The 15,415-nt window shown below is 39.9% G+C and overlaps 1 protein-coding gene across 1 annotated transcript in view; it reads left to right on the forward strand.

Annotated features, from left to right (window-relative positions):
* The first annotated feature begins 5,024 nt into the window (after window positions 1-5,024).
* LOC131694183 (vinculin) overlaps window positions 5,025-15,415 on the forward strand; it is a 56,003-nt gene continuing 45,612 nt past the window's right edge. The window contains exon 1 of the mRNA XM_058982661.1: window positions 5,025-5,262. The gene's annotated coding sequence lies outside the window, so the exon portion shown is untranslated. The remainder of the gene's footprint in view (window positions 5,263-15,415) is intronic.

Here is a 15,415-nt window from a genome sequence, read left to right on the forward strand (position 1 = left end):
AAGGACGTCATTAGGTACTGATATGTATTGTAGTTACACGTTAGTGGTTAGTTACACCTTAGCGTGTATTCTGCAAATCTTTTAGCGCAATCGCGCAACACTGCTGTCAGTTGACCTGATGGAAAATAAATGATGAGATAGCCTCATTCTAGTTTACAAGTGCTTCAGTTCGGATTACAGACACTTTATATAACAGACTTGCGGAGAAAAAAACAGTGAAACTAGTAACCATGAATGTAAACTGGCATCACGGAAGCTCCCATAAGCTTTGCATGGGCTTCCTCTTGCACTTCCCCTCTCAAAACCCTCATGCTCGTTTGGCTGCAATTTTTGACACTTCGCTAGTCTGTGTATAAAGTGTCTGTAGTTCGGATGTGTTTCTTTAAGTTTGGCGCGTTGAAGAAAAGTCCCCCTAAAGTTGTTTCTCCGGTTCTCTAACGTTTGCGGTCCACCTTGTACAGACAGGTCTGTTGGATCTTACCGGAAGACCGTAAGTAAAATTAACACATTTAGAATAGTGGCGACGAGGAAAACGGCAGTGACCGAATACATTTTACGGCACGGCGGTGAAAAAAAACTGGTGATATTGCAGTTTCTGTAGAATTATATGCAGAGGCGGGTGACAAATTAACACATTTAGAATAGGTACCAGCTACCAATCGTTTCGTTTCCGTTTCATTCGCGCGGAAACATCTTGTTAACGTCTTTCAATTAGCAAGAGAGAAAACAACTGCATCGAAGGAGCCAAAAGATTTGCACGGAAGAAACGACTCCGGGTTCCAGAGTAGTTTACTCACTGGAAGACGGTAACACCAAACAGACGGTTAGGCGAGTCGTAAAGCTGCAAAAAAGCCCTCTACAGAGGTATATTGCTAGCTAACTTGATACAAGTGAAATATTGCTAATGACGTGGCTTTTAGGGCTTTGTTCTGTAAACTGATTCTTTGTTTCGGAAGCTGATTCGTTGTTTGGAAGCTTATTCTTGTTCGGGAGCGGGTAACTGTTGGGAGGTGCGATACCCTGACCCGACCGACCAAGAAAACTTAGCGGTTCAGAAGCATACGGAGTCAACGTCGAGCAGCTGAAATTGCGACGAAGGTGTGCGGGAAGCACTTAGCCCGAGGGCGTAATTAGTGCGACTGCAAGTAAGATAGTGTAAGGAAGAGATGACTGATGGGGCCTAGTAAGTAGCGTTCAAGAAGGAGTAAAGGAAGAGAAATCGGAGTGGGGTGGAACATGATAGGGACATAGGAGTGAGGAGGAAAATGCGGTGGAGAAAGTTTTAACAGTATATTAAGCAGGACGGGAGAAAGACAACAATAAAATGTATGTAGAATCAGGTTTGTGGATTGTTTTGCTTTCCAGATTTGGGTAAGTCATTTTATGCTACAAACTCTCCTGGGACACGAGCTTCTGATGAACTACCATCGTCAAAACTGCTGCTTCATCCGTGACGCATAGTAGCAGGAACTTCCGGACTACCTTCTCCAGAATCTACAGCGAGGACAAATGAATCGCTCCTGTTCTTTTACCATCCCGCCATACACCAACAGACTGCAGAAGAGCGTGCTGATATACGGCGCATCACTCACCCGCTCTCGAATAAAATGAAGCCATCTGTTTCTTCCTTTAAAGCTGCCTTAAGCCGACATCACCGAATGCAATGCACTAGATTTGTGGTTTTGAGATTTTCCTCCTGTTATTATAAAAACATGTACCTTCCTTGACATACATTAAACACAAGAAACAAGATACCATATGTTTAATAAATTACAAATTACAGAATAAAAATTCAGTAAGTAAGTAAGCATTTCTTCGCAACATAGAGTATAACCCTTAGTGGCAAGAACAGGTAGGAATGAAACCTACCAAAAATAACCTTTTTACGGGCATTTGAGACTGATAAAGAATGACATGACTATAAGTTAGATGCCATCTAACAACCCAACATACATTAGAAGACTACTTGTCTGATTAAAGACAGATTAAAGGCTATGCAAGCTGAATAAAACTTTCGTTGAACTATTTAAACATTAACAGTTTATTCAGCCTATTTGTAATCTAGTATTCCCCAGTTTAAACCAGGCTGAACTATACTACTAACAAATGTAGCGTAGTGGTAATATTATTGCTTTTATTCAACCAGCCTAATTGAATTAGGAGTTGAATAAATGATGCTTTAACCCATACTATGACATTTAATAATAAGGCTGTACTACAGGCAATTGCATCTATTCAAAAAATGGAGATGAACAGCAAAGCATGGCAAATGGTGACCGACATGGGTTTGAGTCCGAATACATACACTTTATTTCTTAACTTTTCAGTGAAGGACTGCTCAAATTAGCACATTTAGAACCCTTTTTTTATGTCGTTTTTGCTTGAAGCGAAACTGAGTCAGTTTCTAACTCCAACTGCTGTTAAAATGTATAAACTGACAGCGGTTGGGGTTAGAACCTGACTCAGTTTCGGGTTCAAGCGAAAACGCCATTATTCCATTTGTTGCTTCAACAGTTTGCTCTGGTAACATTTATGCTTTTTTAAATTTCATGCAGTTATTTTTCAATTTTATTTACGTCTTGAAAAAATGTCAATACAAGTCCGATAACTATTGCTAACGAAAGAGGCCATCAATATTGGTTCGATGTTAGTCTGTGGATGTTTGAATCCGGTCCGTAAGAGACTATAATATAGTTACGAAATTTTCGTCTCATACAGGCTTTTCTGTAAATCTGGCATCGCTGATGTGATCCCGCAACTTCTGTTACAAATTTCTGAAGGGCGCCTGTAATCGATTCAGCAGAATTTGACACTTGTTTTTGTCGATCACTGTTGCCAAATGAGTTTAATTTGTTGGATGCCCTAAAATTTTGAATATCCAAATCAACAATTTAGCTGGATAACCCGGATAGAATTTTACAATAGCATTTACCCTACAAACAATCATAAAACAATAAAGATTATAGTTATTACTGTTTCAACATTGTTCGATGCCAAGTTCTCACAGTAGATTTACAATAAAATTTCATGTAACAATAAATTTCACTGTTCGGCAAAAAACTGATACAGTTCATTCACAATAAATTTTACTGTTTTCGAGAAAAAAATGTATGGAGAAAAATTGATTTTTTAAATGTTAAGATACATAACCACCCCCCTTTTTCACTGTAAAAGTCTATTTTATATTGAAATTTACTGTAAAAACGTTAAAGTTTATTGTTTTTGTATTGTAGCACAACACTAAAACTTACTGTAAATTATTGTAAAATTACTGTACTGTCACAGTGAAAATCATGGTTTTGCTACTGTACATTTCTATTCGGGAATGGCTTGAACAGCTCTTGTTCAGCGTATTCTTTTGTATCAAAAACTTGTTCAGCTGTCGTTGCTTGTTGGGATCATTTTATAGAGTACTTTTCAAATCCAAGTTTCTATCTGTAACTGCATTAGTGCGTCCAACGATTTGTTTTCATTGTCCTGTCATAATGGGTGGAGGAAAAGCAAATCAAAAATAAATTTTTGGTGGAGTCATTTTCGTGATGGAATCTGAGCAACCGATACCTATTATATACATCTCCAGAATAAGTATTACAGAGTCACAGACAAGGACAGGTCAATTGTGATGTATTTTTAAAAATCAACGAAGTCAAAGTCCAGTAAGAAACTAGCTCTACATCCAATAAATTCGTCAAATGAAGTGGATCAGTGTAAGGGTGCTTACAATGGGGCGGCGAGAAGCTGAGCTGAGGCTGGCAGTGGCATTAGAATGCGCGATGCGAGAAACCTGCTTGCCGCAATTATGCTAAAAAATATTTACCAAGTTAAATAGAAATAAAAGTTCTGATAACCAAATAGAACCTGTTTTGACAGTGCTTTATTTATTTTTCTATATAAATGATTTAAGGCGTGATTTCCAGTCATCTGGAAACAGTACTGTTGCGCTACGAATTCTTGAAGACGGTTCTGTTTTATTAACTTCATTTTTCAAAACAATGAATTATAAAATTCATTTAGTGCCTTTTTAATCGAGCTCAATCACTGTTCCTCCAGTAGAATGATTTCCTGATACCTCTATAGATAAATGATAGTGCTAGCAATATTCCTTCCGTACCAAATCTGTGGTTAACACATTTAGACAGTCTTCCCTAATGAACATCGTACACAATGTTCGCTCTGGTTCTGTGCTCATGTTAAACCCACATGTTATATACGAACTCGAATAAGCTATTTCGTACCAAAACACGTTCACATGTTCACCTGTACAATCGAACTCCATATACGTACACGGTGTGGGTACACATAGGTTCGTGGAACCAGTTTTCTCTTTCTCACTAATCATGCCTTGTGCGAATCGTTCTCTTGTACGCACCTGGTGTACGTACACGGATGTTTGAATTAGAGTTTGCACATCGTTCGCTTGCGTTCGATGCTCGAGGCGAACTTGTACATCGAGACGAAGCATGTTTGAGGTTGAACGCGAGTACGAAATTTTGTACACAGGTACAAACTAGTCGATGTTCATGGGAAGTCTGCATTTAGGTAAGTTACGCAAGCTTTTAGTTGTAAGATTTGTGTTCAAAGTGCAACCAGATACGATTAGAATAAGATATAGCACAAAAAATGAATTTAATTTAGCACTAAGCAAAGCACGTGTGTTCTCCCTGAGAGCTTCCGGGTTTCTTCTGCCTATGTCAGGTTGTTTTTTTTGTTCCATTAACAATCAACGGAGCATTTATTTAAACTTATTTCGTTGTCTGGATTAATTTTCAAATCTACTCGAATATCTGAATGTGACAAAAATTAATCCTGTGCAAGAATGAACTTGAAATTACTATTCTCACAATAGTAATTTGTATTTGGTTAATTATCCTCATGATATATCAAGAAGAAACTTATCTTGACGACGCATTAAATCCTGAAAAATCCATCTAAATCTGAAAAGTTGGCATCCCTGGATTCAGCAGAATTTGACATTTCGCTCTGTCCTTTTTTGACGATCACGAGTCACCAGCAACTTCATCGGTTCAGTTCAGTTTGTATCGTTCGTTTGTAGTGATTGGTTGTGCCAGAAACATTGCGGTGCTCGTCCGTGTGGGTCCGTTTCGCGTTTGTTCTCCGTTGTGTTGTGCTAGTGTTTGTTCATTGAAGAAAAAAAATAGGAAAGAAAATCCTGATCAGTGGAAGAGCAGCATTTTCTTTTTGTGTTTCTCAGTTGCTGATTTCATTTGCGCCCCCAATCGCACCGATAAAAGTCCATAAAAGGTAAAATAAGGTGAAAAATCTGTAAAATGAAAAAAAGGACAAATTTTTTGCGAATGTGCTAAATTTTCTTTCTCCGAGAACTGTCTTTCGAGTGACAGTGTGTGTTTGTGCTTGGTTTCCAATAAGAAAGAGGAACGAATATTATCACTAATTGCGAAACGAAGAGTGCAGTTTTTTGCTGAAAAATTCACTTGTACATTGGTGACGGGTGATGTTCTAGTCTGAAGTTAATATCAATTACCTGGATTGTGGGACATAATCCGGTTCGATCAAGAATAAATTGACCTGATTAACAGCACTACTTCCCACACGGGAAGAAGACGGTGATGTCAATCTGAAAGAAAGGGAGAGATTCTGCAACGAACAGCGAGTGAATGGTGTGATAGAGATGGTCAAAATTACAGGCGAGCGAAATGGAAACATTAACTTTCAAACTCAGTTTTAATATATTAACGTTAAGCGAGGGATCGTTTATAATTTTTTCAAAGAAAATTGGATAACTTGATTTAATATTTTTATATTAAAACAGTATTTTAAAACGTACCGTTGCGCACAGAGCAGAAATTGCATCAGCAGGTGAAAGAAAAAACTTGTTAATTGTAAACAACTGTATTCGGCGAGTATTCGCGATTTCCACTCGAAGCGTTTTTGGACAGCTGGATTTTTCGCTTTTATCACGAGCTAGTCGAGAAATGTAGTGCAATGGTAAACATTAACTGGAGCACGCAACCAAAGGCAAATCACGTAACGATTAAATGGAATAAACAAAAAAATAATATGCATTGAACCTCGCAGCACAATTATCTGTAGGATATAATAATTCTTCCAAGAATTCCTTCCAAAAATTGTTAGTCATATTCGACACAAGCAGATTGTACCTCAAACAGGATGTTAAAGAAATACTTCAACGGGTTTGTTTAATTTGGCAAATATACGGCTTTGTTCAAGAGCATCTAAAGATTGTTTACCGGTTATTAATCCTAATATGCTCAGAGACATTTGAGGTCGATTAAAATTGAAAGTGTCACTCAGGAAAACCTACGAGAATATCCAAAAAATATTTGCTCTGTTCCCATCAATATTTATTATGTGTTTGTCTATACCATAGATATCATATCGAGCAAGCATTTTTCATTGGAAGTTGTCAATGAGTAATAGAAGCAAGCGGGTCACCATTTCGTCACGGCGTTAGAGGTGTTTTCGTTGTGGCCTATTCGATACAGCGGCTCCGCTTATCGACTGTTGATTTAGTGTCTGTGCCTCAGCATTCGGGTAACATACCTTTCGGTGAGGGAGAATGCTGATAAGAAGTGTTTTGAATTTTCTTTTTCAAACGTTTGTCAGTTATAATGCACCACTATAAATAATCACTATGGATTTTGTTCTAGGTATTTACATGTGGAAACACATTGTTGCTATTGCCGTATGCGCATAGCTAGAAAAAAATCAGCAGTGATTATTTAATGTGGCGTGTGTTCTGTTACTTTAAGGTTCAACTGAAAATGCCTCAAAAAGCGGCCATCTTCCAAAACATTAAAAGCAGTTTTTCTATCGCTTTTTCTTTCACAATTTTCATGAAAACCAATCAATTGCATTTTTCATTTTAAAAGACGGAAGCTTTCCTAGTTGAACCTTAAATAAATTGTAGTTTGCATGCGAAATATTACATTCGGCGGTAATCGAGGTGAACAGATTTTCCCATTGGAGACGTTTGATAGCTGTGACAGCTATCGACGTATTTCGTTTTTGTGCGAACATACAACGTCATCGCAAAAGGGATTTGTTTTGCGTTGGACTCTTATCACGGAAAGACTTCGCAGAGCGTTTACCGTGACGAAATCGCAGTGCTGGAGACTAAAGAAGCGGTGAAGCGGATTTGGAAGGCAAGCTCCCTCTGCAAGCTAAGTCTTTTTTTAGACGACCGTGGTGGCATGCGGACGAGAGGGAGAACTGGGATATGTACGCACCTCCAAAACGATCCGAAGAATCCGACTATTCAACCACCGGAGCACGTAATCACTTCGCTAATCCTTGTACATTACCACGAAATGTATGTGCAACGTAACTACGAGGTTGTAGTTGACGAGGTACGGTATTTTCGCCAGAGACACGCCTATGCAACTCCTTTCCCTACCACCGCGCGGTATTGACCGGGGTACGAGCAACTATTGTGGAGATCGGGTAACCGTACGAAGACGGAAGGGGGGGGGTTGCTTCGGAAAACCTGAAGCGGAGCGCCTATGCACCATGGTCCCTCGGGACTTTAGAGGGTTGGTGTCACGCCTTGTAAGCCAGCTATAAGAAATCAACCGACACAATCGGCGAAGACCACTTCCCGACTGATAACTCGGGACGTGGAACTGTAGGTATCTCAACTTCATCGGAAGCACACGAATACGTTCCGATGCATTGAAGGATCGCGAGTTCGGCATAGTAGCGTTGCAGGAGGTTTGCTGGAAAGGATTAATGGTGCGAACGTTGGCAGGAGTAGGAATTTAGATCGACTATTGGGAAGTCTATTTCCAGCACAGCCTCCCATATAAGTACACCTGGAGGTCATCACAACAGACTGCATCAAAAATCAGCCACGTTTTAATCGATGGATGGCACTTCTCTGACATTATCGACGTCAGAACCTATCGTGGCGCCAACATTGACTAGGACCACTACCTAATAATGGTAAAACAGCGCCCAAAAATCTCCGTAATTAACAATATACGATACCGATGCCGCCTCGGTATGATCTTGGGCGACTGATCCAACCAGAAGTAGCCGCAACATACGCGCAGAATCTGGAGGCAGCGTTGCCGTATGAGGATGCGCTCGATGAGACCCCTCTTGAGGACTGCTGGAACGTAATCAAAGCACCTGTAATCAACACAGCGGAAAGCGTCGTCGGGAACAAAGTCAACGGAACGACTGGTTTGACGAGGAGTGTAGAGAGATTCTAGAACCGCTTATTCCAGAGGAAAAAACGCCGTCTGGAAGAAGCAGAGTGAGGAAATGGAACAGTTGTACCGCTCTCAAGAATCCCGAAAATTCTATAAGAAGCTCAAAGCATCCCGGAAAGGCTTTGAGTCGCGAGCCGAAATGTTTAGGGAAACATTGTGACGGATCGACGAGTGGTGACTGAAAAGTGGCAGAAACACTACTTTGAACAAGTAAACGGCAATGAATAAACGGCTGCAGTAGGCCAAGGCAGCGAAGGAGACTACCACGTCAGTACGACGGACGATAGAAACCAGCCTATTCCCACGCTGTTGGAAGTTAAAGATGCCAATCAAAGCTGGAAGATTACAATGGATGGGGCACGCTGCAAGAATGTCGGACAACAACCCTGCTAAAATTGTGTTCTGCTCAAATCCGGCAGGTACGAGACGACGAGGAGCATAGCGGGCTAGGTGGCCTGATCAGGTGAAGCAAGATCTAGAAGGTATCGGACGCAACCGTGGGTGGAGAAATGTAGCCGCGAACCGAGTGTTATGGAGAAGAATTGTTGATCAGATTTTATTAAATTAGCATCCTACTGTCAGTACCGAGAAAGCGCTGGCCTACGGGTGCTTACAGAGTGACGACGAGAAGCCGAGCAGGGTTTGGTACTGATATTAAAATGCGAGAAATCTGCTTGCAGCATATTAAAACGTGCAACGTAAGTTGAAGTCTGAATGTGAAACATTCTGGAAGCAAAGAAAGGAATTCGAGTTGCCTTCAACGACGAGCTATGGAGGGCGTATGAGCTTTAGTTTACAGGAGATTTGCCAACTATTTTTTGAAAAGTTCGCGAGTGTTTTTCCAACGAGAAACTGGCATCGAACCAGGTTTACCACGCGGCGCTATATACCTTAATCATACCAGACCTTGAACCGTATCAATATCGACAATAATATGGTACAACTAGCGATTGGCAAAATGAAGGCTTTAACCTCGGCAGACCCAGTTGGTATATCAACTATCATTCTTAAAAAATGCTCTGCTGGTCTAATTGAACCTCTTTGTCATCTGTTTCAACTGTCGCTAACAACTGAAGTATTTCCCGAACTGTGGAAATCCTCCTTCATGTTTCTAGTTCACAAAAAATGATAAAAAGAAGTTGACAACTACTGCGGTATTACAACTTTAAGCGCAGTTCCTAAGCTGTTTAAAATGGCTGTGTTGGAACCCATCTTCAGCCGCTGCAAACAGTATATCTCCGAGACTCAGCATGGATTTATGCCGAAACGTTCAACATCTACGAATTTTCTGTCATTCACAACATATGTGACAGATGTTATGTCTGACGGTCTTCAAACTGACGTTATCTACATACCGACCTCTCAGCTTTTGACAAGATTAATCACGCTATTGCAGTGGCAAAGTTGGATAGACTTGGCTTTGGTATTAATATTCTCCGCTGGCATCTCAGTAATCGTCGTCTAGCAGTAAAGATAGGTGATTGTGTATCCGAAGAGTTCTTCGTTTCATCTGGCATTCCGCAAGGCAGCCATCTCGGTGCATTAATTTTTCTTCTGGATTTCAACGACATCAGCTTCTGTTTAGAAGGACCACGACCTCATGTTATACCACAGAATCCGGAATACTGATGATGCAGCTTCCCTTCAACGCCAACTGGTAAACTATCGTTAAGAAAGAAAGCGACTTGTTAACTGTTCGTGTATTTTCGATCTGAGTCGTATATTGTACAATTATGTTCTCGAGGGAAAAAAATGCCAATTCGATTCGAATACTATCTAGCAGAATTCACGATTAACAGAGCCAATTGGAATCAGTAGCGTTTGGCTCAAATGGCACATTCCTTATGTTGATCGGAGATTTGTGCCTTGTCAAGAAACGTCTTTTTATCATTTCCTGATTGGTAGTGGTAAATAACGACATAGAACAATTGAAATAGAGCATTCTGCAACCCCGGAAGGATGCTGAACGATCTTCAGGTGCTACAATAGCAGGAATTAAACTTCTAATCCGCGAAGGATTTTAGAATTTTTATTTGAACAGTGAGCAGATATATCAACACCCCCGAGGGGATATTGAGATAACAGAACGACAACACCCCCGAAGGGATATTGTCATTCAAATACGGCTAAAACTATAGCGCTTTATCACACTGCACAGTGGGAAAAAATTGACCCAAAACGCGACGTTTTTTGAAAAGGCTGGATGTCGTTTACCAGCTAAGGTTTTTCTTATGTAAAAAGGGCTGAAAAATTGATTGCTAGTATTTACAATGACCGCACGGTACGCTATCATGCCCGTTTTGCCCCAATTCTCCTTTTCGTTTGAGTTTATTTTCAAAACTGAATATATAACACGGAAGAAAGTTGGAAACGACTCACAAAAATTGATATTTCTCATGTTTATAATCATCTCACGAAACGTATACACCCATTTTACCCCAATTCTCCGCAAAACTAAAGTTTGAAGTTAATCCTGGCTTTATATTTCGGTAAAAGGCTATATGCGGCTGATCAAAAGTAATGATTCTTATGTATAAAAATCCAGGTTATCGTTTGAATATAGTTAGACTGGTCGCCCGAAACGTATGTACCCGTTTTACCCCAATTCTTCCCATAACTCAAGTATAAAGTCAAACCAGGCTCTACATTTCAGAAAGAGGCTGAATGCGGTTAATCAAAAGTAGTATTTCTTATGCAAAAAATTCTGGGAAATTGATTGAAGATAGTTAGAATGGCCGCACGAAACATGTGTACCCGTTTTACCTCCAATCATCCCATATCTCAAGGGGAAAATTAAACCTGACTGTGCTTCTCGAAAAGAGGCTGAAGGTGGCTGATGAAAAGTAGTAATCCTTATATAGAAAAATTCGGGGAATCGGTTGAAGATAGTTGGAATGGCCGCACGAAACGTTTGTATCCGTTTTACCCCAATTATTTACATAATACAAGCGTGGTGATACACCTTACTCAATATTTCAGAAAGAAGCAGAAAGCGGTTGATCAAAACTAATTTTTTATGCCAAATAATCCAGGAAATCGATTGAAGGTAGTACGAATGACCGGACAAAACACGTGTATCCGTTTTACCCCAACTTCTTCTCATAGCTCAAGTGTGAGGTTAAACCTAGCTCTGCTTCTCCGAATGAAGCTGAATGCGGCTGATGAAACGTAGCAATTCCTTTGTAAAAACTTCCGGGAAATCGAATGAAAATAGTTAGAATGACCGTACGAAACGTGTATACCCGTTTTACCCCAATTCTTCACATAATGTATGTGTGAAGTTATACCTTACTCACTATTTCAGCAAGAGGCTGTAAACGGCTCACCAAAGTAGTTTCTCTTGTGTAAATCAGTTCAGGGAATCGATTGAAAATACTTGAAATGACCGCACGAAACGTGTTGATCCGTTTTACCCCAATTCTGTCCCTTACACTTGTGTGAAATTATACTTACCCAACATTTCAGAAAGAGGCTGAAAGCGGCTGGTAAAAAGTAATTTTTTATGTTAAATACTTCAGGGAATTTATGAAGGTAGCTAGAATATCCGCACGAAACAATTGTACCCGTTTTACCCTAAGTTCCTCTGATAACTCAAATATGAAATTAAACCTGGCTGTACTTCTCCGAAATAGGCTGACTGCAACTGCAATACTAATTCTATGTACTAAAAATTCGCGTTGAGCCTGTTTTTGAAAGGATGAGTAAGGTATAACTTCACACATACATTACGTGAAGAATTGGGGCAAAACGGGTATACACGTTTCGTGCGGTCATACTAGCTATCTCCAATCGATTCCCCGAAATTTTGTACCTAAGAATAACTACTTTTCATCAGCCGCATTCAGCCTCTTCCCGAGAGGTACAGCCAGGTTTAACTTGACATGTGAGCTATGGGAGAAATTTGGGGTAAAACGGATACACAAATTTTGTCCAGTCATTCGAACTATCTTCAATCAATTTCCTGGACTATTTAACATAAAAACGTTACTTTTAATCAGCCGGTTTCAGCCTGTTTCGGAAATAACGAGTAAGACATTACTTCACACATTATGTGAATAATTGGGGTAAAACAGATACAAATGCTTCGTGCGGTCATTCCAACTATCTTCAACTGATTCTCCGGATTTTTCTACATAAGAATTACTACTTTTCATCAGCCGCATTCAGCCTACAGCCAGGTTTAACCTCACACTTGAGCTATGGGAAGAAGTTGGGGTAAAACGGATACACGTGTTTTGACCGGTCATTCGAACTACCTTCAATCGATTTCCTGGATTATTTGGCATAAAAAAATTAGTTTTGATCAACCGCTTTCTGCTTCTTTCTGAAATATTGAGTAAGGTGTATCACCTCGCTTGTATTATGTAAATAATTGGGGTAAAACGGATACAAACGTTTCGTGCGGCCATTCCAACTATCTTCAACAGATTCCCCGGATTTTTCTATATAAGACTTACTTCTTTTCATCAGTCACCTTCAGCCTCTTTTCGAGAAGCACAGTCAGGCTAAACTTTTCACTTGAGATATAGGAAGATTTGGGGTAAAACGAGTACACATGTTTCCTGCGGCCATTCTAACTATCTTCAATCGATTTCCCAGAAATTTTTGCATAAGAAATACTACTTTTGATCAACCGCATTCAGCCTCTTTCTGAAATGTAGAGCCTGGTTTGACTTTATACTTGAGTTATGGGAAGAATTGGGGTAAAACGGGTACATACGTTTCGGGCGACCAGTCTAACTATATTCAAACGATAACTTGGATTTTTATACATAAGAATCATTATTTTTGATCAGCCGCATATAGCCTTTTACCGAAATATAAAGCCAGGATTAACTTCAAACTTTAGTTTTGCGGAGAATTGGGGCAAAATGGGTGTATACGTTTCGTGAGATGATTCCAAATGTCTTCAATCAATTTTCTGGACTTTTTCACATAAGAAATATCAATTTTTGTCAGCCGTCTCCAACTTTCTTTCGAGTTATATATTCAGTTTTGAAAATAAACTCAAACGAAAAGGAGAATTGGGGCAAAACGGACATGATAGCGTACTTTACGGTCATTTTAAATACCTGCAATCGACTCCCCAGACATTTTTACATAAGAAGTATTCGTCTTTGATTACAACACTTAGCCTTCTATCAAGCTATTGAGTAAAGTCGCGTTTTCGATACTTTTTTCCCCACTGTGCACTGGGTTAGGAACAATAGCCTATCCTTCAGTTTCAGCTCTCTGTACATAGGTTTATCTATGCATGGAGAACCAACAATCCGGATTCGTAATTGCATTATTACAGAGCAGTTGCATATCAAATGATATGATGTTCCGTAATCGGATTCACAAAGATCACATGAATAATACTCAGCTCGCTGAAATGTAGCCATGTGATAATTGAGTTTGCAATGTCCAGTCAGTGCTCTGACTAGAATACTGCAGTTGTGCTTAGAAAAATGCAACAAATTCTTTGACATTTTCGAACTCACATCCGGCAGAAAAGTTTTTGTTTTAACGCAAGTTTGCAAGCTACGCCAATGGTTGGCATATTCGGATGCAGCCCAAGAGCGTACTTTATCCGCAACTTATCGACAATGATAGAACTGGTTCTGGACCAACGAATTCAGTCGTTGCGCCAGCTCTAGCCATTTCATCCGCCCATTCATTTCTAGTAATATGCAATGACCGGGTACCCATAGAAGATAGATAGCATTTGAAATTCTAAGCTCTTCGATTTGAGTTCGACATGCGATTTTTCGATCTCAAATCTGCCGTACTAAGGGCTTTCAGGGCAGACTAGTTGTCAGAGCAAAAATCGATTCTTTTACCGAAAATTTCCGGTTGAAGGGCTGATTGTACGCCACACAGAATTTCAAAGATTTCTGCTTGGAATACGGTACCCGTATGCCAGTATTGGTCTAACAATTGTTGTGTAGATCCGCTGAATGTACTTGGGTTTGAGTCCCCAAGAAAGCCCGTCTACAAATGTCCAATTAAGATTTAAATCCAAAATTACTCCAATGGACTTAACTCTGTTATAATAATTTCAAAGCACTACAATGGACGAGCTCCGGTTGTAATCATTCGTTGCGTGATGTTTTATTTGGATTAACTGATAGTCCAACATGAAGACACCATTGCTCAACAACACATAAGGCTTGCTGAATCAAATCAAAAAGTGTGTTAATGCAAATACCGGCGATCATTATGTGATAATCATCGGAGAAACCATACGTCGGAAACCCAAGCTCATTATGTTTCCCCAACAAGTCATCGGCGACACGGTTCCATAGAAGTGGTGTCAGCACACCACCTTGAGGACATCTGCAGACATTCAGTTTTCTTATCTCTACATGGCTTAACGATGAGCATAGATGTCGATTGCTAAGCATTGCGTGTATCCGATTTGTGATATATGAAGGTACTCCATGACCTCGTGCTGCTTCCAAAATTTATTCGAAGGACACGTTGTCAAAAGCACCTTTAATATCTAGAAAAACTCCTAAACTTGATTTGTGAATTTTTGTGAAAAAGCTTTTTCTATGTTGTAGACAACGTTGTGTAACAAGGTGGTAGTAGATTTTTCCCGCTGATATGCATGTCGCCCAAGCTAACATCCCGAATGTAGTGGTCGATTAAACGTTCCACTGATTTGAGAAGGAAGGAGGTCAGACTGATCGGTCTAAAGCTCTTTGCCTCCTCATAAGTGACGCGACTACCTTTGGGAATGAATTTGACAATTATTGCCCGCCACACTAATGGAATGCATCCTGTTGAAAGACTACAAATAAGAACCTTTTTCAAAATATGCTTGAAGTATTCATTTCCCTTTTGCAGTAGAACTATGATTCCATCCTACGGAGCAAAACTTTTAATCGCCCATTTGATCTATTCTGTTGAAACAATTCTACAAGCAAATGCCCAAGAATTAGAACTACCTCAAAAGAATCCAGGGGCAGTCATGACTCCGTACAGCCGTGAAAGCGTGTGTCAAAAAGACAATTGAGTACTACATCTTCGTCAGACGAGTATTCACAATTAGCAGTTCTAATTGAACTGACATGAAAGTCTTTCGATTTCGAAAGTAACTTATTTAATCTACTAGTCTCGTTGAGACTTGAGACATTTGTGCAGACGTTTTTTCCAATCAATTCGCTCAAAGGATCGAAGGGATTTTCGTCCCTTCGTCTGCGATTCCAAGCTCTTCT

Source organism: Topomyia yanbarensis, chromosome 3, assembly GCF_030247195.1.
Source record: "Topomyia yanbarensis strain Yona2022 chromosome 3, ASM3024719v1, whole genome shotgun sequence".
Taxonomy (NCBI): domain Eukaryota; kingdom Metazoa; phylum Arthropoda; class Insecta; order Diptera; family Culicidae; genus Topomyia; species Topomyia yanbarensis.